Source organism: Lissotriton helveticus, chromosome 9 (assembly GCF_964261635.1).
Source record: "Lissotriton helveticus chromosome 9, aLisHel1.1, whole genome shotgun sequence".
NCBI lineage: Eukaryota > Metazoa > Chordata > Amphibia > Caudata > Salamandridae > Lissotriton > Lissotriton helveticus.
Genome location: NC_136070.1, coordinates 300218007 through 300245028, shown reverse-complemented (window position 1 = coordinate 300245028; position 27022 = coordinate 300218007).

The window sequence follows — 27022 nt, the reverse complement described above, 5'->3', positions numbered from 1 at the left end:
ATTGGGGACAATAAGCCCTCCTGGTACCTCCTGTAAGTCATACATAGTGGGAATCCTGAGAGCTGGTCAGAGACTTAGCCGCCCCTTCTCCACCACTCTGCAAATGGAACTACTAGTTCAATAAGCATTTGCAATGCAGTGGGTCTTGCATTACTAAAAGTTTTAGCACAATGGCATTGCTAATAATCATTGCTAATAATAATGCAATGCAACTAGCTCAAACATTTAGTAATGGGAGACCTATTGAATTGCAAATGCTTTTTTCCTTGAGTTTTATATAGTGTGCACTCGACCCGAAGGTATGAGAGAGCACTAAATGGCAGCCACCAGTTAAACTTTAAAAACTCTAAAACAACCTCTTTGAAAATATTTTATTACATAAAAGGCTGAAAACGGAGGAAAGCAAAACCAAAGGGGAAGATGGACGGAGTGTTAAACATTGCAAGAACTCACCCCCAGTCAACTGATCTGGGTTTAATCCATCATCATTCTTTAGCTCACTCCGCCACCCCAGTTCAGACATGGCCATACCAAAATCAGTCTGACCGTGTGCCTCATGGGAACAGTCCAGCCCAAACTGCCAAGCCATGTCTTCCCTGGGCTGGAAACAAGAATCCTGGGACCGGTTTCTAACTAATCAGCAGTCATCAGCCAGGCTAGGTTGAATCCAGTGGCAAAGTGAACAAGGGACCCAAGTCTGGGAATAGCCTGCAAACTTAGGGCGAGCAAAGCAAAACCAAAGGAGATGATGGATGGAGTGTTGACCATTGCAAGCACTCACCCCTAGTCAACTGATCTGGGTCTAATCCATCATCATTCTTTAGCTCACTCCGACACCCCAGTTCAGACATGGCCATATGCAAATCATTCTGACCCTGTGCCTCACTGCGTATGTGAGGTCATAAGCAGTGGATTACGAGGGCGTAATTTATAGCAAGCTCAGGTAACTATAACTGCTAAGTTTCACTGTATGAGTGAAATATGCCCCTATCTATTACATCCCTGTAACCTCTGTTTTTTTCAGTAACTATATATATATATTCAGTGATAAAAAACGAAGCTTACAGGGACATTATAGTTACTTGAAAATGTTAGCTAAAACATAACATATTAAAAAAACAAAACCAATTAAATTCACCAGTTACAGTTATTTCAAATTACAATAACTTGCGCCGTACAGTAACTGTAACTGGCGTTCCTGCCATGCACAGTGTTGTCATCAATGATTTAATTTCCATGGTTGAAGTGATGGTAGTAATGACGTGATAGAAAATTACATGAGCGATGTAATATATGAGGTAATTAGCAGTCTATGGCAAGGGTGCAAGCAGTCTGTGGCAAGGGTGTGAGCCGGCTGCATTGCTTTGCTCATGCCCAAGTGGGAGCAGCTCTTTTCTGTGCTCCCACCTGGGTGGTTGCAAAGTTGTGTTTTCTGCCAGGGAAGGGAGAGGCAGTGTCCCAGGGATGGTGTCCTCAGGACGCTGCTTGGACAGAGCTCTGGGAGATGGGGTCACCATAGACAGTCTACGTTCGGGGAAGAAGGCCTGATGCCCCCTGCCCTTCAACTAAAACTGTCACCAGGGAATGGGGGGCATCTGGGCCTGGTCCTAGACTTCACCCTGAGCCATTTCCTGCTCTCCCACAGGTCTATCTATGAGGCAAATAGGGAAATGAATAAAAGGATTGTGTGAGATAATATGCAATTGTTCATATTACATTTTTCAGCTTATGTCTAACAGTAACTGCACTGTTTACATACATGACTACAGTTACCATAGTGCAAATAAGGGTTCTTCAAACTCGCGGGCTCCAATGTAGTCTCAACCATTACCTCTGAAGTTGAGGATGGGGGACATTAGATGGACCTCCTACAGTTACCAGGGTGTCCCTCAGTAATGCTGCCACCCTCTCCTTGGCCCGAGAGAGCAGGTCATACCAGTGCTTTTAGATCTCATCGATGGACCACTCTGTCACACCCAGGGCATTGATGCACTTTGCATTTCCCTCCCGATGTTTCTTCTGTCAGACTCTGGGACAGTCAGAGAAGAACATCCAAATAGCTGCTCATGGTTGTTGCAGCATTCTTCTGTGAGGATTTCCAATTCTCTCTCTGAGAACCTACGTTTGTGGCATCTCTCCCCATGTCTTCCGAATCTGTCTGCAGGCCGTTGTAGTGGTTTGTTTGCAGCCTGGGTAGGTCTGCGCTGCAGCAATTCACAATGAACAGGCTTCCCCATGGCCACCACTTCCTGTGTTGGGGTACTTCACCTGTTCAAGCTAGTAAACAGCCATTTTTAACTGCAAAATTGCGAAGTCGGTAATTGCGATACAAGTCGTTTGCGAGTCGCATTTTGATGGCCGGATTTCTATGTACATTAGATTTAGCAACTCACAAATTGTGAGTCGCAATTCTATCAGTCGTACATGTGGCCTTGGGTCCTAGGGCCACTGTGAGTCTTGGGGAGGGGGACTGCATGCCTGCTCCCCTAATTTAAAAAGAAGCCCGGACAATGGGATAACTGGGCCCTTTCATTGGCCCGGGGCGGCCCATGCCCAATTTCCATGGCAGAAGCATTCTGCCTAGTTTGACGTATTTCCATTCAGCAGTTTTTGAAGTATTGCTGTTAAATTAATTTTTCTTTACCCCTCTTTGATGGATCACCCCTAAACCTTTCAGGAAGTAGCTGAGGTAAATGAACGTTTTTGGGGAAAGTTTTGTGAAGATTTGCCAAACTGTACCAAAGTTATTAAGAAACACACAAAAATTTCTTTCTTTTGAAATGTGGCTCTAACTATAACTACTCTGTGGTGACTGCCATTTGGTTATCTATCTATCTATCTATCTATCTATCTATCTATCTATCTATCTATCTATCTATCTATCTATCTATCTATCTATCTATCTATCTATCTATCTATCTATCTATCTATCTATCTATCTATCTATCTATCTATCTATCTATCTATCTATCTATCTATCTATCTATCTATCTCACACTGTGCAGTTACAGTTAAATCAGAGTTTACCTAGGAAGGGCATTTATTGTTTCTTTATTACATTTGGCACCGTTTGACAAATCTGCACAAAACGTTCAAAAAAAGGTTCATCCACCTTGAGTCCATCATGGAAAGGTTCACACCAATACATCAAGCAGGGGCCAAGAAAAAGGAGATCCTAAAAGTTACTTGTTCCTTTTTAGTTTCCAAAGGAAAATGATCTCTCCAATACACAAAAAACATTTTAAAGGAATTACACCAAACTTTATTCGGAAAGCAGTCTTGTTATGAATTAGTGTAAATATGTTCAGCCATTTTAAAGAAATTATCTCTTAACCCCTTCCATGCTCATGACAAGGTCAGCTCGTCATGCAGTGCACTGGAGCTGTGCTAATGACGAGCTGACCTTGTCATGAACAATGGGATTTTCAATCATCAGCACCCAGCGGGAATTGCCTTAGCACCAATGTGGTAAAAAAGGATCATGGGTTGGACATAAAGGGATTAACCCGCAGAACAATCTATATTTGGACAGTTGGTCATGCTGGAATCCCAAGGGACTTCTGCAGTACAAACACATTTAAATAACAGACCGTTAGGATTTGCCAATGGAGCTTTATTCCTGTCATTCATTTCAGTACTGCAGTACCAGTGCTGTTACTATGGTACCAAATTATCTGATAAGCTAACCACAACACAAGAAAATGTTGCAGACACCATTACGGATCTAGCAACTATCGGGATGAGGGCACATTCACAAAAGGACACAAATTTTAATATGAGTAAAAGAGGGTGAGGAATTTCATACTGGTGGTGGAAGAGGGGTAAACAAGAGCAGATTAGGACTGTATTCATAATAAGACATCTGCATAGACCATTAAGAGGAATCCATTTTCAGGGGGTAGAGACATGTAAGTTACACTTTCTGAGTAACTTTATACTCAGGGTTTGTGAATAGTAAAAAAGTAGTAAACTTACTCAAAAGTATAAATTACTCAAAGTTGTAAGTTACCATTGTGAATCGGCCCCAATGTATCAGGCCCACATTTTTGCTGAGAAGCCTGTTGCTCACACCATGAACATCAGGGGTGCTGAATATCAAGGCTTCATAGCCTTGATTCTATCCTATCCCTCTTTAATCCAACACCAGGCACTCCCTGCCAGTATATCTCACTCTTGTAGGTTCTTTTTCTTTCCTGCTTTCTCCTTTTGTCACTGTTTTTCCATCTTTCTGTTCATTCTCCTTTCCCCTTTTGTGTTTCTCTCTCTTGCTTCTATTAAAGTCTGTTAAGTGAATGTAAATGCCTGTCCCCAAAAATGAGTGCTAGTGGGCCCCATGTGCAATCACCAGCTCAAGTTAAACACCTGTTCACTCTAACTTCTATTTAGCAGTCTATCTCCAACTCTCCATCGCTCATTCGCTAAATGTTATTTCTACCTATCCCATACTCACTGCACCTCTTCCAGTTTTACTTCTACACCACCGCTCATTATCCCTCTTTCCTCCCATTTGCCTCCAACCAGTACATCTCACGTGTTTTTGATTTCAATATCATCCATCCTCCCTTTCACACTCCTTTCTATCATTGACAACTAATGGTATCTATTTCTTCAGTCCATCTCTTACATCAAGCTTTATTCCTCTTAGTCTCTCACTGACATCACTCAATGCTACTTTTTTGAACAACTCACCCGTTGTAATCTTCTGGTTTCTGCAACCCTAGTTTTCCAACTATCTTCCTCTGAATGCATATTTCTCATTTTCACACTCCTCATCACATTGGTTTCTGTTATATTTACGGAGTGGTCTCTTAAACCATACCTTGAGGTCTCACCCACATTCAAGCCTCTTTTATCCATAGGAGTGGGACGCTGTGACTATCTGACCTCCTCCTCCTCTGCCCCTGCCCCTGTCTAAAGCTGTCGTGCCCCTTAGTGGTTGTTGGGAGGCCGCTCTCACATGTGCTGCCACTGCCACTATGGGTCCTGACACGGGATGTCCTTCCACGTTGGAGCTCATGTGAGGCTTCTTCCCAGAGAGATAACCCCCCACTGGCTGTCACGCCCGGGGGCAGTGCTGTAATCATAGACCACAAAATTGTACAGGGACCGCTTGCTAGCACCCACGTATGCCAGGTAAGTCAGGGACATCATTTCTACAGGTGGCAGGGCAGGGGGTGCACACACTCTGAAGCACTCTGCTATTCCTACCCTGGTGTTTGGGGCTGCTAGTGCACCATGGCCATGTCCCTCATCTGGCAACAGATCAGCGGCAGTGGGAGCATAGGACAGAGGAGCTTCACAATTTGGGATCCAAGGCACAGTTAAGATTCTCAGCAATGTTGCAAATCATGTGAAACAATCTGATGTTGAACTATGTTGCCTTGAGGGATGCATATGCGCTGATGATTTCCATTAGAAAAGGGACAAATTCCTAAATCTTTCAACGCCAAATTTGAGTGCCTTTGAAGTATGATTCGGCGGTGGGCGGCAAGGGCAGGGGGGTTTCAGCTTAGTAGTTCAGCATCAAGACAGTGTTCAGTGTACCTGCTGGGGACACTCCTATGCATTCAATATGCCTATAAGTAGGGGGAGTGTTCCCCAGAGTAGGGATAGGGGTGGGCCGTAGGTAAGGGCACAGGGTGGGAGCAGTGGGAGAAAATAAAGAAAAGGTCCCCTTTGAGTTTAGGCCTCTGATATCCTACAGACCGAGAGGGTTGAATTATGTCGGTATTAATGGGGGTAGGTAAGGAATTATGTTTTTTAACCTGGAATGTGAACAGCCTTAGGTCTAGATGGAGGCAGAAGTTATTGCTTTGGTATTTGGAGGAGAGTTTAGCCCATATTATGATCCTGGAGGAACCTATCTCACTGCAATTGAGAGCAAAGCCCTCTTTGCCAATATAGGTGGTTAGACAGCTACATAATTTCAGACCAAGACTAGTACTGTAGGGGGTTGCAATTTTGGTGTGAAGAGGAGCCGGGGTAGAGGTTGTATATTCAAAAACAGGTAGCTCAGGTAGGTGGGCTCTGGGAAGGATGAAATGTGTAGGACATGACCTCTTATGTGCAGGCTACTATTGTCCCAACGTAGATGACCCCCAGCATTTATTAAACCTGGAGTGCAATTTAGTAGAGTCATCACTGCCAATTATACTGGGCATGACTTTGACATTCTAATGGATTCAACCTTAGATAGATTGTCCAGGAGAACTTGTACTTGTACTTGCACATCTCAGGCTAAGTAGACTTTGAGGAACGTGTTGCAGGATCTGGGGTTTGTAGATGAGTGGCGGCATCTAAAGAGCCAGACAAGAGGTTACACATTCAATAGCAATATTCAAGGATTGATTACCTTTTTGTTGACAGAGTCCTAGCAGAATAAATAAAAGAGGTCAATCAGCTTCCAGGATGTCTTTCTGATCACCCAGTGGTTACCATGCTTCTCTAATGTCCAGGAGGTAGGCAACTTGGACAGTGGATCACACTCTCCTTCTGGATGCTGAAGTTGTAGCTGCCTTGAGAAAAGCAAGTGTTGATTTCTTTTTGAAAAATGCTCACTAAGTTTCCCCTGCTGTTATAAGGGACACTTTTAAAGCATTCATTTAGGGGATTCTGCAGAGTTAAGCATGTTTCAAAAACAGAGCAGGGAAGACAGGAGTTGCAAGGCTGGAGCAGGAAGTAGTGCAATTAGAGGAAGCCCTGTGGGTGCAAAACACTCATTAGGGTAGGGAGCAAGTACTGAAGAAGTTGGAGGAGGAACAGATGAACTTTCAAATAAGCTTGTGACCAAGTGTAGGGAAAGGTGGCAGCACAGGTGTTTGAAACAGTTCGAGTATGGTGAATGATTGGATGCATTATTGACACGGAAGGAGAAAGTTGAAAGGTCTAGGAACATTATAAAGAGTTGATCATACATTCCCAGCGGGATATCTCTAATAAAGCAGAGGAAAAGCAGAGACACCTGGTTTCCCTCTTTCCAGGATTATATGTAACAGATCTATCTCCAAACCCAGAAGGGCTCAGGGAATATCTTCTCTCAGCTTACAGAGCGGGCGGAGAGTGCTTGAAACCACAGATTACAGAGGAGAAAATCTTGAAGCATTTCCTTGGTATTCGGAACTGGAATGCAACAGGCACTGATGCCTTTCCCTCAGAGGTTTCTAAACTTTTGAAGGTAGAGATTCTACCAATATGGTTGGAACTGTTCAACTCATTCTATATGGGCAATGCTCAGATTCCTGACACATGGAAGGAAGCTATACTAGTCCTGATCCCAAAGCCTAAAGACCCTAAATGACCGATTCTCACTGTGCAATATTAATGGTGAGTACAGACTACAAGGTATGTACGAGAATTCTGGCTGGAAAAATAGATAAATTAGCCACTGAGCTAATTCACCGTGATCAGAAAGGCTTTATAGAAAAGCGGCAAATTCATGAGCTAATGCAGAAACTGATTGGAACTAGTGATCTGGCTCCTACCTATTCGATACCCTTGGCAGTGGTCACAAGTGAAGCTGCTAAGGCTTTCAATAGGGTGTGCTGGGTCTACTTATGACAGGTTCTGGAAGTAATAGGTTTTAGTGACTGTTTCATTTTGATCCTCCAGAGGCTGTATGAGAACTCGACGGCTGGAATTTTGTTTAATAAAACACACAAGATGATGGACGGAATGTTGCACAATGGCAAAACATTCACTCCCAGTCACAGATCTGGGTTTAATCCATCGTTATTTTGCTCACCAAGCCACCCCAGTTCAGACATGGCGATATGCAAATCAGTCTTGACCCTGTGCCTCATGGGAACAGTCCAGCCCAAACTGTCAAGCCATGTCTTCCCTGGACCGGAATCAAGCATCCTAGGACCGGTTTCTGGCTATCAGTCGTCTTCAGCCAGGATAGCTTGACTCCAGTGGCTTAGTGAGCACGGGACCCACGTCTGGGCATACCCTTCCCACATAGGGTGAACAGCAAAACACACAAGATGATGGACGGAATGTTGCACAATGGCAAAAAATTCACCCCCAGTCACGGATCTGGGTTTAATCCATCGTTATTTTGCTCACCAAGCCACCCCAGTTCAGATATGGCCATATACAAATCAGTCTTGACCCTGTGCCTCATGTCTGAACTGGGGTGGTGTGGTGAGCAGAAAAACGATGGATTTAGGCCCAGATCTCTGTACTGGGCTGAACGTATGAGATTGTTCTGCTTCTGTCCATCAACTGTTGTTTTTGCATTTGTCACCCCGAGTGGGACGGGTATGCTCAGACGTGAGACCCGTGCTCTCCACACCACTGGAGTGAAGCTATCCTGGCTAAAGATGGCTGACAGCCAGAAACCGGTCCTAGGATGCTTTCAGTCCAGGGAAGACATGGCTTGGCAGTTCGGGCTGGACTGTTCCCATGAGGCACAGGGTCAAGGCTGATTTGCATATGGCCATGTCTGAACTGGGGTGGTGTGGTGAGCAAAAACACGATGGATTTAGGCCCAGATCTCTGTACAGGGGTGAACGTATGACATTGTTCTGCATTCTGTCCATCAACTGTTGTTTTGGGAATTTTGTTTAATGGCACTCTGACCAAGATCTTTATAATCTTTAGGAGCATGAGACAGGGTTGCCCTCTATCCTCTCTTCTTTTTCATATTTACATCAAGCCATTTACACAACTTTCAAGGGGGGGCATGAAGGTAGTTCAGTTTCAATGCCTGTATTATAGTAACAAGATAGCGCCTAATGCAGAATGCTCTCATAGTATACACATCGGAACCCTCCAAGACTATCCCTAGAGTGAAAAGGCTGGCAGAGGAGTTTGGGGCCCAATCGTGTATTTGGTGAGAAATTCTAAATCAGAGGTCATGTGTTGGAAATTTGCTAACTGGGCCGGGAGATTAAGACCAAGATTAGGTACCTGAGTATTGTGATGGTCCACCCCTTGGTGGCAGTTCCATTGTATAACATAGAGAAGGTAATGAAGGCGATGGATTTGTTACTCGTTAGATAGAGGAGTTTGCCTTTGACAATTTTCGGGCGAGTAAACTTGATTAAAATGTTGGTGCTCCTCAAGCTGATGTACCTTTTTTAACACATCCTCCTTACATTCTCAGAGGGGCAATAGCTAAGATTCAGGATAAAATACATTGTTTTATATGGACTTCGGGGGGCTGGACTCTCTTGAAGAAATTAAGGTGAAGATGGATGAAAGGAGGCCTGGCTTTTCCAGACCTGATTTTGGATTGAATGGCCTTTTAACGTAGTAATGATGTCTGTAGCCAGGATGTAGTTTCATGTAGATTTATTAGTTACAGTTACAAGTAGTTCTTGTGATGCAACCCCACCAGGAGTACTCTGCCTGCTACTCAGCCCATACTCCAGCTGTGCACGCAAGCACCCAGGAACCCAAACATTCCATCCAAGATCATCACACCAACATTCCATGCATCACATTCACACTGGCTGAGCAGCTAGGAAGAAAGTAACAAGATAAATATAGTACTGGTTACAACATTTAATTTAAGAACTGTATGATGCTGTTGGGAACAGAAGACACTTCAGCTTGGGGGTGATCTTAGCCTGTATGTTTAGAGAGTTGAGATCTATAGACTTTCTGGATATGTTTGGTGCCCCAATTTCTATTTAAATAGTCTGAATAATAGATTAAAGGCTTCACTGCTCCTGTGGTGTAGAGGCAGAGTTTTTCAGAGTGTATTTTTAAGACATCGTACTAATCTGGGACTCCTTGGGTACACCTGAATGCCTGTTGGATGAGTTAACTCTCCCATTGAGGAAAGCCGGAATAGCTACCTGGGAGAGCTCTCTTCTGTACAGAGGATGTGAAGCCAAGTAGTAAAGAGGTTGCCCTTTCGTATTGGAAGCTCCTGGATGGGGAGTACAGGAACACAGGAGCACCAGAGACAGCATTTGAGGAGGCTATCTCAGGGACTTACTGCTAGATTCATCAGAGACCCGTTTTGCGAGTCTTTAATAGCGATTCATAAGGAATCGCTATTAAGGACTTGCAAAACGGGATTCATGTAGGAATTGCAATAAATATTGCGATTCCTACATCTTCCTTATTTGCGATTAGCAAATTGCTAATTGCAAATAAGGAATAACTCCCCATTCGTTCCTATGGGCCTACAGGCCTACAGGCCCATAGGAATGAATGGGGAGTTATTCCTTTTTTGCGATTAGCAATTTGCTAATCGCAAATAAGGATGCAATTTAAAGGGTGCCAGGGGTGTCCAAAGGACACCCTCTAGCACCCCTGAAATGCAACATTACACAGGTGTTGCGCACACACATGTCCAAAGGACATGTGTGTGTGTGTAACATGCAACAGAGAATAATGCACTAAAGTGCTTTTTTCTAATTTTTTCGCTATTTACCACGAAGTCTGACTTCGTGGTAAATAGCGGCCAAATATTGCGAATTCGCAATTTAAAATTGGTTAATGAATTGCATTTAAGCAATCTCAAATAGAGATTCCTTAAATGCAATTCCTCGCTAAAATGCGAATTCTGTAATAGCGAATTTTGCGTTTGGGATGATGAATCCCAAATGCAAAAATTGCGCTCGCAAAGGGCCAGGTTCTGAGAATCTGGCCCTTTGCGAGCCGATTTTCGTTTCATGAATCTGGCCGTTAGTCATTGTGGAATATGTCATGGAAGTTACTGGACTCTACTTTAAGGTTTAACAAGCAAATTTGAAGAAAAATCATTTCATCACAATCAATTAAATATATTGGACCCACCAAAGGATCGCAAAATTTGTGCAATACCTGACTCCCAGATGTAGGAGATGTGGCTATTTAGAAGCCAATGATGTACATATGTTCTTTACTTGCCCTGCGATCAATAGGTATTGGGAGTCGGTGGGTGACACCATTGCAAAAAATGTTGGGGGATGCAAATTATTTTAAGCTCTTTGTTGGTTTTGATGGGGGTGGATTTAGTATTATGCAGCAGGTTGAGGCTATCACAGCTTGTTGTTCTATCTTATTCTTCTAGCTAGACACGATATCTCTGGATGTTAGGTAGATTCACTGCCCCTTTCGCCTGCAGACTGGTTTAAAGCAATGTGCTGGACATGTCAGATGGCATGGTGTGCTGCCCTGACAAGAGGACCGGGTTATGGGTTGACTTCTCCAGGTGGAGGGGCATGACAGCTTTGGAAATGTGAAAGGTCTCATGATTACAGCTATGCACGGGCACAGATGTGAGCTTGCAGCCAGTTTGGTGCGGTGGGGCAAATGCAAACACAGCAGACTGGGGGTCAGATATGAAGTGTATGGTAGCCTGAGTTTGCAGAAGCCATGGTGATATGAGGACACAAATTAAACAAAGGGCATTGGAGAGACAATGGCTGTCTCTGTCCCATGCCTATCCTTTTTTAATTCTCTAGCAAGACTGCCCCAGAACATTTGATTTACAAAACTGCCCAATGTGTGTTGCATGCATGTAAGAGAATCAGCAATAGTGTACCACCATGCTTGGATTAGAACAGGTAAATAATATATATTTAATTAATGAATTATATATTATTGAGTAAATGCATGCGATGATTCATGTGGTGGCAGATAGTGAGGGAGGGTGTTCAATTTTAATTTGTAAGCTTGATTGTGATGATTTACAATATTTGAGGCCTGATGAGTGTTCATTTTTCCTGAAGGTGATTGGACCTTCCCCTTTGACACTTAGCGAGATTTGCTTGACGGGTCCACTTATTTTTTTTCTGGTTCTCAATCTTCAAAGTCCAGACCAGTCCGTTTTGTTAATAAACACAAATCTACTTAAAAAGTGCTCAATGTTTCTCTTCTTGTTCATCATCAACAGCAATGCACTAGAGGTCAATCTTCCTTGTTTGGGTCGGGAGTCAGGATGGAGTTGGACAGATTCATTACTCGTAGTCAGGAGGAGGATGGAAGGACTCATGGCAGGACAACCTCATCAACAGCCAGAAGAAGGAAGTTATCAACTTCAGGGAAATCAACATGATGATGACTCTAAAAGGCCTACTCAGGTCAGAGGACTGGTGAGAGGCAGTTTTCGAAATACAATGGTGCTTAATGTGTGCTGAATCAAATGTGAATCTATTCTATTATGTGGTTGTGTGTTCGGGTGAGGGGGCCTGGTGTTGTAAGTATCTGTAGAAAGACAGGTGATGTCACATAATCACATTATGCACACACTTGGCTAAATGTTATAAAGACAGTTGTGATATTAGTCAGCCTGGTAGCATATGCAGCACTTGTGTGTAGATATATAATAATGTAACTTGGGACACTGGGGCTGAAGGACTGCTTGTATTGCATTTAACTAAACTGTGTCATACCCATTCCTTCATTTACTCCCATACCAGATTGATGAAGATGTGCTGCTCATCGCCCAGAAGAATAATGTTGTAGTGTTTGTGTACTCTTTTTTTCTTTGCCACACCTTTCTCCAAATCCCCCTTCCCTTCCATTCATCAAACCCCTTTCACCCTCTTTCCTGGCATGTGTGAATTATTGTGGTGTGACTTAATTTACACCAAAAATAGATCACACACTTGGTAGGACGGATGTGGTGAAAATAACACCAACTCACTGCGGAATATTCTATTAACTGAGCAATAGCCCACATTGGCCCTATTTACCCACCCACACATAAAAGTGATCCATATTGTAGATACAGACGAACATTATTCGTCAACATCATCATTCAGACCTTGTGTTGTGTTACACGTTTAACCTTGTCCACTCCTATCCTGACCCTAACTCCACTTCTCGAGTCCTGACTAGAAGATTTCTCACGTTTAGTTTGAAATATTAGCTCCAGATGAAGTTACTATTGATTGTCATATCAGGTCTTCTTGTTATGTCATGGTGGTAGTCTAGTCTCAGTCTTTTTAGAATTATGATATAAATAATATAACCCACTAACTCTGTATTTTCATTGAATCTAGTTGCCTATGATGGATAATATTTTGATTAATCCTACAGTTGGAGTTCACCTAGTTGTGAGTGGGACCTCGCTTTTGATTTCTTCCACCTTAACGCACTAGCCTACTACTACTATCACCACATTGGTACCTTGGGAAAATCTGCAGTGAGAAGACTGAGAGAGGTAGCAGCCCTCACTACATCTATTCCGATAAGAGAGCTATGGAGCGTTGTTGTAGGCAGTTGCAATCTCCCCCAAGATTTCAATATAGTTACAGAGGGTAGCAGGACAAGGGAACCATATTACTAACTGTTATACACTTTTTTAAGCAGATTTACAAAGCAGATAGCTTGGGACTGTATCAGCTACATAAAGAAATGCACAAAGATTGCAAACTCACTGATATTACTACTGCTACCACTATCTTAGGACAGGACAGCGGAGTGTGCATGACTTCTTAAATAATCAGCCCAAGGGAGCACCAACGAGTACAGTTAGGTAGCCCCGTTCACCTGGCTGGAGTACATAATATTTTAAACGTAAACTTAAATTACCTCTATGAATGAGCAGCATACTATTTGAAAAAAGAATAGTAGCATATGTAATGTAAATGTGACTTATAAAGAGCAAACTCATGGCCTAGGGTGTCTTGGCGCTATTGAAGTCCGATTAAGCTGTGACCATGTCGTTGTTGGATCAGGCAGATATGCAGAAATCTTCTACACAAATAAATAATTACTGACTGAGCCCTGCAACCTCGATGCTTTACAGGTCAAGCAGGTCTTGCTCCCTGTCCAGGATATCGGCCCAGCGGTGAGTCAACTGTTGTTGGATGTGCTGGACCCGAGAACTCTGGCGCACACACCAACGCACATTTTCCCACAGCAGCTGATGTTCCCGCAGGCCTTACCCACTGCCAGGCCCGCTGTATGCTGCCAGCATGGAGGAGAGGTGAAGCTGCACGTAAAAAACAAGTGTAGCCACCTCCACCGCCGAGAAAATTGCGGGGTTGCACACCTTGGCGGCCCCAATGACTGCAAGGTGTGCGGCTAGCAGCCGCACTGGCACTGCTGCTCATCTCTCATCCTGCTCTGCCATGGTACTAGGTGGTCCAAAAAAAAAGAAGAGGAAATATGAGAAGTAAGAAAGGGAAAACTTAAAGGGAAAAACAAAAAAATTATAAAAAGTCATGAAAAACACAACACCATTTACTAAAACATAAAATGCACAAACACAAAAACACACACTGGTACAGTGAAGGAAAATGAGGAGTGGATGAGTGAGAAAGGGAAAAAATAGAAAAGATTAAGGGGCTCATTAGGATGGCGGGCGGCTCGCTCCGCCGGGCCGGCGGTAGCCACCGCTGGCCCGGCGGGGGCGATCCGCCTGCCATCCATACCTAAAAGACCCCCGCCATATTAGGATGGCTGGGGGGGTCCAAGGCAGACCGAAAGATCGTCCGCAGCTTTTTCGATGGTTGTCTCATCCATCGGGCGGAAAACGTGAATAATATAATGGCTCTGTCTGCAAAACTCCACCATTCATATTATGATATTTGCGGAGATGTGCCTTTCCATGTAGTTTCTTATGGTGGGGGCCCGTTGCGGGCCCTCAATGTGTGGGGGCATGGGGGCTGCACTTCAGGGTACCTATGGTACCCCCTACATTGTCATGGACAAGGTGGCAGGCACCAGGCAGTGCCTCTCACCTTGTGCATGACCAGCCACGGCCTGTGGTAGGTGTAACTGCAGGGCGGTGACATAGGGAGGGGGAGGGGCAGGGTGGGGGGTTGTTATGTATGGATTACGGACTTTAACAGGTAAGTAAACATATAAATATATAAAACTAATTTCGTTGTGTGCACTGCATCACCAAATGCGATGCAGCATGCGCAAGGAATTTCGTTTTATTTATTTATATGTTTACTTACCTGTTAATGTCCGTAATCCATACATTACAACCCCCCACCCTGCCCTTCCTCCTCCCTACGTCACCTACCACCAGCCGTGGCTGTGCATGACAATGCACTACGTGCATTCACAGCATTGTGGTGGGTGGTGCTGTGAGCACCGTCTGCCACAATGTTGTGAATGAGGGATGCCACCGCCACGGCGTCAGTGGCATCCTAAGGCCACAGTGGGACCAACGCACCTTTGGCGGACGGTCCTGTTCACCATTACGGTGGCCACCGTAATAGGGTCCTAAGAGTGGATTGAAAAAACATGCCCCAGCACCATGCACAGAACACAACAAAATGGTTGTGCCCATCTGAACCGCGTGGTGCTGTTTGCATGCATTTTCCAGCGTGAGAAAAAGATTTGCATTACTAAACGTCAAAAACATAGCACGAACAGGCACGTCAAGCAGCGCCACCCTTCCGTAGAATTCTGTTAACTCATAGAGTTGTTGGGGTACTTTGTGGAATTCCACATAGCAGAACTCTGTAAGCTCTGCCCAGGCCTAGCTACATCCATGCAATTTTGTCTGAAATCCTTATTCATTTTGCAATGGACATTTCCCTCCCTTCTTTCTGTCACCCATTCTTTCACCATCTTTCACTCATGACCCTGTGCTCATCCCCTCTTTGCCATTCTTCAGCCATCTATCGTATTCTTTGCATCTTTTATGCCTCTCACTTTATTTTCTTCAACTCCTTTTTTTTCCTGTCAGTTTCTTTCTATGTATATTTTATCAGGTGATTGTATTTTCCTGTGATTGTTTCATCCAGCCCTTGCATTTTTTGGTTACTTTCGCCTCTTTTGTTTTATCCATTTTCCCCTCATTACAATATTTTTTTTTATATTTTATCACTTGTTTTTCTTTCTCATTCTAGTTACTCTCATCCCTTTCTTGTTAACCCTCTTATGTATTTTCCTACTTTTTTGTCTTCTGTCTCACTTTTCTTTTCCGTTTCTCATCCTCTTCCTTTCTCTCTGTGCTTCCTAATCGTTTATTGTTCCTTTGCACACTCTCCCTTTTCTTTTTCCACTTGTTTTGTTACTCTTTCTCTGCCACCAATCTTAACTCCCCTTCAGCACATATATTGTCAGCTCAGGTCTGTCTTTTCACTGGTGTGTTTACGACCCTCTGCCAAAGTCCTGAGATCGCAACTGGGGAGTATATGATTAACCTCAACACTTGCAATAGAATACATTAGCTAGAAGCAATAATATATTTTGGTCTTAAATAATCACACATTGGTATATTAGTCCCTGCCACTGAAGGGCAATACATCCCTTCACCAAGAGATCTATGTTGGAAGGGCGTATATTCTCATGGTGAAAGAGAAGAATGTTGCCACTCATTGAAGTCAGTCAATGGCTGAAGTAAGGCCGCCAACTGGTCCAAGTTGCATGCTGTAGTTAATGGAAGTAAAATATGTTAATGACATAACAACAGACTAATGGATGAAAAGAGCCAGCTATTAACCCCTTTAAGAATATTATCTACACATAAGTTCAACAAAGTCAAACCATCTTGGCTAACGGCACACCAAGAAATTCTGGTGAAAAAAGCTGTAACACTTGTGAACACATGCAAAATAGAAGGGAATGGATACATTTCTTGTTTATCGTTGTCTTGGCCTATTTCATTTGAAATGTTGTCCTGCCTTGAAGCAGAAAGACCGTTACCTTCTGATACCAGGCAGACTGTGGTTTTTAGTGTTAGTCGATATTTGTTTGGTGTGAGCAGGATAAGGAAAAGGGAAGGTCTGAAACTCTAGGTTGAGAAAGTGAATGGGAAGACTTTATTAACTTGGCACGTGCACTTTACTAAAAGAAAATGAAATATGTATTTATTTATATATCATGTAGAAAGCCTGCGTATGAGAATGTCTGTTTTAAAAAAACAAATGTAGTTTATCATTATCATTTGTTTGTATAGGTACTCCTTTTTTTCTTTTCTTTGTTTTAGAATAGCCTCAAAGAGTTGTTCCTCTAATCTGTCTTTTATTAATACTTTTAATTATTTAATAGTTATGAAATTTGTAATACCGCAAGAACATCGCTAAATTGGTTGGGTTGTTTTAGGTTCGCTTCATAATGAATTCTGTGCATCGTGTTTTAATTCTTATGGATGTATAGTCGAATAATTGTATTATTTGTGCAATCTTTTATGGTTATTTTAAACCGAAATAAAGAATAAATGAATGAATGAAATGTTGTTGTGATTGAAATTTAGAGTTTTCTTGGCATTAGTTTATTAATTTTATCATCGGTGTATTATTTATTAGTTTATGATTTTATTTTTTTAAAGGGTAATAGTTTCACACAAACTTTCATCGAATTTAAACAGCCAGTACACTTAGAAAGCAGAGTGTCTGTAAGGGGGTAGATCCATGAAAGTGCACAAGAAGTCAGAGGAGTCAAAGCCCAAATAGGGCATAGGAATTAAATGGGCCGGATGGTAGACATAATGGAAGGACTGTGAAAAAAGAGACACGAGGAGTTTGAGAAATCATCTAACTGGATGAACCAAGGGTCTGTGAAGCCTCGGCTCCATGAGAGGCAATAGATTGTGAGAGCTAGACCCTGAGAAAATACTGTGCCAGTGAGAGACACGTTCCCTGACAGAAAAAAAGGATCTCTGAATGGAGTACCCCAAAAATGACACCGAAACTGTAAGGGGGCCTGTTCTGTCAAAACACAGGGTCTGGGCTGTGAAGGGGACAGCTCCCTGAAGGACGCTGCATATGCGAAGGAGCCAACTCTTCGACAATGCACAGTAGACTGCATAGTTAATAAACTGGGGTTCCTGTGGCAGATCTAGGTGGATGCTGCACAGGCTCTCCATGCTGAGTTGCTTTCCTGCTTGATTCAGCATAAACCCTTTCATTAATCTCTGCCCACCACTGCTTGATGGGCAGCAATTATCAAGGAGGTATACACTGAGTCAGTCAGCAAAGCAACTTACCTTCTGCACATACAAACATGCACACACACAGATACCCATTGCCAAAAGCCTAATTAGGCCCTCCCATTTTCTGGCCAGTCTCATCCCTGTCTCGAATTCGCAACAACCCTTTCTCGGGGCATTAAAACTAGCCCTCATGTTTTAATGTCAGCAGCCATATCCCAAGATCTCTGCACCAACGATCTCTCTTGCCTTCAATTTTAGCTCACACCGGCCTCTGCCCCTTTACAACATTTGAAGGCATGTCTTGAAAATTGTTTTAATTTTATAGGAAAGTTAAAATGACACGCTTTCAATATGAAATTTAAATGAACATGAGGAGTGGACATAACGTCTCGTACTGCTACTCTCCGTAGGTGACCCCTGATTCAATGCCACACCCTAGTACACACATAGAGTACCCTCTGAATGTACTCTTTCTAAAACACTTTTCCCAAAAACAACAAGAATTGGCAAAGCCAATATATCTCGCCTTTGAGATCTTTTGCCTTTACAAATGGTTTTAGCTATGCGGTACGCAGAGTGACTGCTGTGCAGCATTACTAAAACTATTAAAAATGGAAAGTTTTATGAATAGCAGTGCTTTTTTTGCTAACAAAAAAACGCTTTAGCGCTGGCTACATCATAATACTTAAAAAAAACCTTTGCGGTTTTCTCCCCAGAACCAACATGGAAAGAGGGTGAAGGAGAAGCACGCTTGTGTGGGGAGAGGGCAGTCGAAAGTTGATGGGGAAGCACGCAGACAATGGAAATTGAGCTGGAACAGCATGGCCCAAGCACACAGACAGCGGGGGTGGGCAGATTAGGCCTGGGAGCCCAAACACGGACAGTTGAAAATGGGCGGGTGGGGTGGGTGCAATCACACGGACAACAGATGGTGGGTCAGACAGACTGGGGCAAGCTCATGGACATCGGACAGTGGGCTGGAGGGGTGGAGTGGAGGCCAAAATTCAACAACGTAAGGGAGAAGAGAGGGGCTGATGACAAGGGAGGGTGGAGGAAACACATGCACAGTAGTTGGGGGGCAGGTGGGGTCAGGGTAAGCAAAAAGGCAAGGCCCCGGACAATGAAGATTGGGAGGGAGGGGCTGACAGAAGCACATGGACATTATAGGGAATGCTGGGGGGCTGGGGAAAGCACACAAGCTACAGAGGGATGGCGAATGGCAGGAACTAGAGAACACATGGAGTAGTGAGGATTACATGAGGAAAACAGCTGAAAAACACACACTCTAGGGGGGTCATTATGATTGCGGAATTCCCGCATCCTCCGGGCCGGCGGAAGCCACCGCCGGCCCGGAGGATGCGGGAAAACCGCAGCGGAGCCTCCACAGACCCACCGCCAAATTAGGATGGCTGGTGGGTCTGATAATCTGTCCGCAGCTTTTCCGCCGCGGTCGGAAGGCGACCGCGGCGGAAAAGCACTAACATGTCTGGCGGTGTCTATCAGACACCGCCAGGCATATTAGGATGTCTGCAATTCTATGCTTTTCCACGGCGGCTTTTCCGCCGTGAAAAAGCATACGGACCTTCACTGCGGGGGCCCGTTGCGGGCCCCCTGGGTGAAGGGGTGGTGGGGGGTGCACATGGGGGGTACCTATGGTACGCCCCTGCATTTGCGTGCACAATGCAGCAGGCACCACGCGGTGCCTGCCGCTTTGTGCACGCAAATGCTGTGCATGCATTTTTTACATTGGGGCTGGTGCAGCTTGAAGCTGCACCCGCCGCAATGTTAGAGATAGAGGATGTGACCGCCACCCTGGCGGTCACATCCTAATCAGATCGGAGGGAACGCCGCAGCCCATGCGGACGTTCCCTCCTCCTCAGGGGTCGCGGACGGACTCAAGTCCGTCCGCGATCCTAATCGACCCCTTAGTGTTAAAAAAGAAAAAAAGTAGCGCCTGAAAAAACAAGCAGTGGAAGGACATTGTAATGTATACATGCTCCATGGTAGAGACACAGGAGCAAGAAGGAAGACTATGAAAGCTGACGAATAAGAAGTAAGCATTTTAGAGTGTCAATGAAGTCAATCAATGGTAAGCAATGAATGTCATCAAAGCCCCTTGTAAGGTAACAAAAGATATTACAAGACACAGCTCATAGGCTGTCTTAGTTAAGACCTCAAAAGAGCCCCACACCCACAGCTGGGATAATTCCAGACTTTAAAGATTCTCAGAAGACATGTGCTTGTGAAAATACTGGCGGGAATGGCTTGTAGTACAAGATGGTCAATATCGAATGTGCAGTAGAGTCTCCAAGGGTTGGAGGAAAGGAGCAACTATTTCACAGTTTTGTTGAGGGCCTATTCGGGTTGGATATGGAAATGAAAACACTAGCGATTGGCCAATAAGGTCAGTACGTCTGTTGTGAGCAGTGGCATAGTAAGTGTGCCAGGAGTCATAATGCAAAGAAGGGACATTGGCCCACATCTCACAGCTTGGTAATAAACAACTGTTTTTAATTCACATACCCTTTCCCCCAGTGCCACCGCACATGCTGCATTATTGAGTGCTACAATTCTAGCAGATTTATCTGTAGGACTTGGGTCCAGCACACAACCCGAATGCTTATCATCTCCCATTATTATTATTGTTTTTCTTCAATGATACCTTTTTAATCTTGCAGCACATAGCGTGTTGTGTACCATGGTGCCCCAGTCCTACAAAGCTTGTTGACTTCCGGGGTGGAGGGAATGTGACTTTGGAGGACAGGCATGACAATTCCAAGTACGTTTTACATGAATACAGCAATGGGCCAATACTAACTGTAGAATGGGGAAAGATAGCCTCATTAACTTTTGCCTACTAACACATTTGACACACTCACAGGGAGGCAGAGAAAATATGATGGGGACACCCTGATATCAGGCTTAGTTAACCCTCCCACTGGGTTATGAACACAGTGACATTTGAATGGGAAGGCACTGACTATAGAATAGAAGACACTAGCACAGGGAGAGCAAGATGCTTGTTCTGGGAATGGGAGACACTGACACAGGGACGGGAGCACATTGACACCTGTGTCTTGCATCACTAACATGAGACAGCGACACATGGTCATGGATCCAAGACTTGACCCAGTATGGTGCTCTACCAATTGAAGAATCTGTGATTCCACATATTACATAGTAAAGGCCTAATTCTGAGTTGCATTATAGAGTGCCATGGAAATATTGGGTGAGAATTGCCGTTTCTGGTCAATGGTCTCTCCCCTACATCACGCAATCACAAGTTTCTAGGCTTTGAATGAGGAAAATACTGTCAGTCCCCGAATTACCATGTCTATTACCATATGCAATTGCCCGATTCTGAGTCCTTTTTCAACGCACATTTTCCACCTGCGGTCATCAGTTATGAAGTGCAGATGGATAAGTATTTGGTTTCACCTGATAGGTTCCTGCATTTGTGAAAATTGTAAAGTGTGATAAATGCTGTGCAGATTCTACAACCCCATGACTCATAATTGAGTACTAAACCTTTGTTTGGGTATTAGAGAATGTCACAAGATTCGACCTCACCCTACTGGGTTCCTCTCCACAGACATTGACAAGTGAGTGCTCATCTATTGAGCACAGACAGTAGAATTGAGGGAGATCCTAGTGCATGTAACACCACAACATACAGATGACACACTTCTTCACTATTGCCTCTTAATAAAGCACGAAAATCGCATCTAAATCACTCGACAACTCCACCGGCGATCATTTTTGGGAACCAGCACTTATTTTTCTACATCAAACATTTACAGAGATCAAGAGAGGGAACAACACACAAAGGAGAAAGAAATAGAAAGGGATAGACGGAAAAAACGTCAGAAAGGGAAAGAGCAGGAACCTGCAATAGTCACATACAGGGAGAAAGTATCTAATAGCAGTAGCGGCACATGGAGAGAGTTCCACGGGCCGGTGGGCAGAGGCAGGGGAGGGGCAGGGCGGGGGTAGTAAACAATGGAATAGGGCCGAATGGAGGAAAGTAAACAAATAAATAAATAAATAAAATGAATTTCGTTGCGCGCGCTGCATTGCATTACCTCTGTTCGCCCGTATTCCGTAGTTTACTACCCCCCCACCCTGCCCCTCCCCCACTCCACCACCCTTCGGAACTCCCTCCACGGGCCGCTACTGTCTAATAGTGGATTCATGTAGGAGGAGGGGGATCCCCGACTATGCAGCTTTGATATTCGGTGTGCCAACAAGTAGTAGCGCTGGTTGCAGGCTTCTGAGCAGAGATTTGGGTGGTACTCATTCTTTTATAAATTAACCATTGCGTTCTAACATTTTCTAAAATGCTGATTCGTAATCACAAGGTTTTAGACTGCAATGGAAAAAAAAATATGATCTACAAGGAAATGAACAACATGGGTACCGGAAGTTTTCTTAGGTGTTAGTCAAAAGGCACGGAAGGTTTTCAAGATGTCAATATAGTGAATGCCTCTGGCAACTCTTATTTTGTGAACAATTATTGCCTTTTGCAGAAAACTGCTATCGACCATGGCATAGCTCGAAGGCTGAATGTCAAAACCATCAATGGCTTACATAAAGCAATGCACAATTAAACAGCAACAAATTAAACATTTATGGGAGTTTGGAATAAACAGTTGTTCTCTCTTGTTTTATGTCTATCACTTGGACTGAATGTGAATCACCTATCCATGAAGGGATGAATTATTATTATTATTATTTTGTTTTTGTCCTCATTTACCTCAGAAAAAGAGAAAAGTATACATTTTTTCTGCCCTTATCGTTTATGAGGGTTCCCAACCGCCAACGGGCATACTCCAATAAACACCAACCTTTCTGCGGCTTTGTCTTACACCCGGTATTATACGGGGCATTGCTTTACTTTTCGAGAAGACTATGGAAGTGCTGAAGCAGAGTTGAAGTGTTAGCCGGTGTAATCATTGGACGTGAGCTAATACTAATATCACAAATATAACCTTAACCGTTACTTCATAGACTTTCCAGCCAAGCAGTTAATGGTTTCCAAAAAGCTTTCTTTTTCGACATCTTCCCTGAAAGATCGATTCCAGACATATACATTAGGGATTCCAACCAATCCGAATGCTGTGGGGTTATGTTGCTTACCCATTTACGACAAATTTCCCTTCTGGCCAATAATATAGCGTAAAACAACAAATCTCTAGGGATTCCTGTTAGCTCATCATCCACTCCAAAGATAACTAGAGAAAGGCTTACCTTTATTAGCCGACCCAAAATACCTGTCATATTTGTTTCTACTTTGTTCCAGAACTCGCTGATTTCTGGACATAGGAAGAACATGTGGACATCGGTTGTCTTTTCCAACCCACATTTCGCACAGCTGGTTCGGCTTCCTTTCCCCATCTTAGATAGTTTCTCAGGTGATATGTAAGCCCTATGAAGTGAGAAAAGGTGGTTCCTTCTTAAGAAAGCGGGTTTAACTATTTTGTAAAGAGTGCGCATAGATACTTGCCAGATATTCTGTAACTGGTCACCAGGCAAGTACTTTTCCCCACAGCTCCTCTGCCAAAGTGAATTCTCCATCCATGCTGTCTTGAAGGTGCCAATACCAAAGCGATACTTCTTTACTTCCTGGTGGCCTGCTTATTAGTTGAACTTCCAAGATGTTGCTATTGCCCAATGACGATGCCTTGCTTTGCACCCAACTTTTTAATTGAAGGCACTTACATTTTGAGAGGGAGCCCATCATCAAACCATTAAGATCATACCAGCATAATAAATGTCCATCTCTAGACAGATCTCCCCAGATGTTTAGATTGGCTTCTCTGATTGGTAATGCCAATGTATCATTAAGACACCCTGGTGAACCCCAAATCGGAGCAAAATGAGAATAATAATCTATTTTCAGCAAGCGTCGTATATGCTACCACATTGATGCCATAGAGTGCAGTACCTTCAATTCAACCTTTTTGAAGAATTTAGGATCTCCAAATTTAAAAAGAAAGCCGTCTGGTTTTATTTTTTGCTCCTTTAGCATGGCTGAGAACATTGAGCCTATTATGGATTCATCAGGGTTTTTTATAAGCACTCTAGAGTTTTTTGATTGGAAGGCCCACGCATACAGCTGAATGTCGGGTAAAGATAGACCCGCCTTCTCCCTTCTTCTACGTAGCTTCTTCCAAGAAATCCTAATCCCTTTGTTAGCTCAAATAAAATAATTGATTGCTTGCTGGATACTGTGAATGATATCTTTATTAAAATGAAACGGTAGTGAATTAAATATAAAAGTAATTTTTGGCAAAATACCAGGCTGACTCTCCCTAGAATAGTTAATGGAAGATGCATCCAATTTTTCATTAATTGAGCTATCTCTTTGAACAATCTTCTTAAATTTGTTTCACTAATTTGATTAATGTACTGGATTATCATAAGACTGAGATATCATATCTCCTTTTTAACTAATGGATTGCAATTGACTTGGTTCCATATCATAGCTTCAGTCTTGAGTTTGTTTACAGAATACCCTGATATTCTTCCAAATTCTGTTGCTATATGACAAATATTGGGAAAAGCTGCTAATTTGGATGAATATACCTTGAGGTCAACCGCATATAATGCAACTTTTTTAACCCAGTTACCCTTACAAAATGGTGGAATGTCAATTGAATGTCTAATTCTGAAGGCAACCCTGTCTTGTGCCTCTAAGGAACCTGAAGGAAGAAGATAATCTGCCATTGACCAATACACTTGCAACTGGATCTTTGAATATAAGCCTTATAGCCTAGTAAAAGTTATCACCCAAATTCTAAGTTTTTAATACAGAGAACAGGGAGGACCATCGGACCTTGTCGAATGCCTTGGAGGCGTCCAATATTGTTATATCTAACGGTGTAGGGATGAATTATTATTAACCGTTTATATAAAGCATGCCACAAGCAAAGGTTTTCTACTCTTTTTCAATCTTAAAACATGCATCCTAGTCCTGTCAAAAGGAACACTATATGACTAATGATGGGAGGATGAAAGGATGTGGCAGCCCTACTAGGATAAAAACATGAAGTGGTTTTTACTCAAAGATCTCTGCATGGAGCGCTCATTATGGAGCAGAATTTTGAGAAAATAAAACCTGCACGGATTAAGTCTTCAATAATATATACTAACAGTGTGATGTGGAAATAAAGTGCAAAAACATGAAAAGCATGGCAAAATGCTTTGCGCAAGCGTGCACTAATGGGGAAAATTAAGGCATGAAAGACTAGACGGCATTTGCGTTCTGCTTTTGAATAAAACAAAAATAATGCTGCTTTTGCACATTAATGCTGTTGCTAGGAATAAAATGTGGGATAGTGCAATGTGTGGTAAATAAATAATTAATTACCGCTACTATTTTTCTATACATTAATTAAAACAGATAGCTCAATAAATAAGAGGCAGGATCCGTTGTATCTGAGTCAGAATGGCTTTAATCGGATGGCTCGAGCCTAAAGACCATGGAGTGGCATGCACTGGAATGGAATGGCAGCTGCCACGTCTCATCAACATTACATAGTATATATAGAAAAACAGTACAATTTCATTGCATACAGTAGGCGTAACAAGTGACAAACGTAAGATAAGAACACATGGGCGTAAAAAGAAGGAGTGCACAGGGCGTGCACGGAGACATGTGATGTAAACGTCACAGAAGTGTCATAAATGGGTGGACACATGTAGGGGGCTACCTGGGCAGCTGGAACCTTTAACCTACTGGTGCGCGCAAACGGGCCATGACGTGTAACTGGGGAGAGCTGGGGGCTCTGACTTCTGGCACTAGAAGAGGAGACTAAAGTCTGGGATGTCAGGACGACATGTACCTATAGCATATCTGATATCTTGTGTTTGGAGAACATGTTGATAGAATCTAAATGTCATCAGGGCAAAGGCTACTTGTCACTAAGGCTGGTGCATGCATATATTTCTACATGCATTGCGTGTGCTATGAATCTTCTATGGATACTAATTCAGTAATTCTCTTGCACGGAGACAGGAAGACTAGACTATAACTGAAGATGTTTATGCGGTTCGTTAGCTAGGAATGTGAAGCCGGGGAGCTGAACTGATAACTAGAGGCATAACATATTCTTGGCAGACAGGCAGGCAGGCCAGGCCGGGCACCGCGCTGCTTGGTAGAAAGTAAGCGAAGGGTCAGGGATGCGGGCGGGGCTGCATCGCTCCTCGGAGTGGTTTCAGGAGACTTGAGGCTCGAATCTGGTGTCCGGGCCCTATGAGGCCTAGAGACGGAGACAACTCGATGAATTAACGTGTACAATGTAAAGACGTTGGCAACATAGGCCTAAAAAGCCTAATTCACGTTGCTTTCAGGAGGACTGGATAACTGGCATACTAACGTTGGACACAACTATAATTGCGTCTTTAATTTGGAGAGGGGGAACATATGCATATTGATCATGCACATATAACATATGATGGGGAACACGTAGGGACACATGACAGGGCAAAATTCAATTTTCCTCATTCCCTCCTTGTTCCCTACGTTTCCTTCAGGAAACATCAATATTCATGATACCATCTATCTGTTCATAGAGCATCATTTGCTCGTCTCGAATCTTCTTGGAATGGGACTTGGGACTTGGAATACAAGAGGTAGCGCACAAGCCGCAAATCGCAGGGCCACATTGTAAACATAGGCAACAACTGAATATGATCATTACTACTATTCCTAGGAATGACAATACTTTCCATCCCCAGGCAGATATTATACTCCAGAGCCAACCGGACCATGTCCAGGTGCCTGGATTCTGGTGCAACTGATGGGCTATCTTGTGAAGTCTGGTTATAGCTGAATAAACAGACGGTGCGTTATTAGGAATTAAAATGCAACAACTAGATCCGATGACTCTACAAGCTCCGCCCCTATCGGCCAGTATGACGTCAAGAACGAGGCGGTTTTGAAGGACAACAAATCTCATAGCAGATTGTTCTTCTGTTAAGTTACCTAGAGCGGAAGTAGTCTCATTCACTACTGCTTCAAGGGTTCTGGTTAACCTACGTATTAGCTTACTATTCTGGATAGGTCCTATGAAGAAAAAGAAACCTTTATTGAAGTCTGTATACTGTTCTAATGCAGTTTCAGTCTGATCGACAATTGGGGACTCAATCTCCCTTCTATGTCTGACGTGTACTAGATGTGTATTTCTGTGATAATCGGATGGGGCTAGAAAAACGGGTGGCAGTAGGAAGGCAATGTAA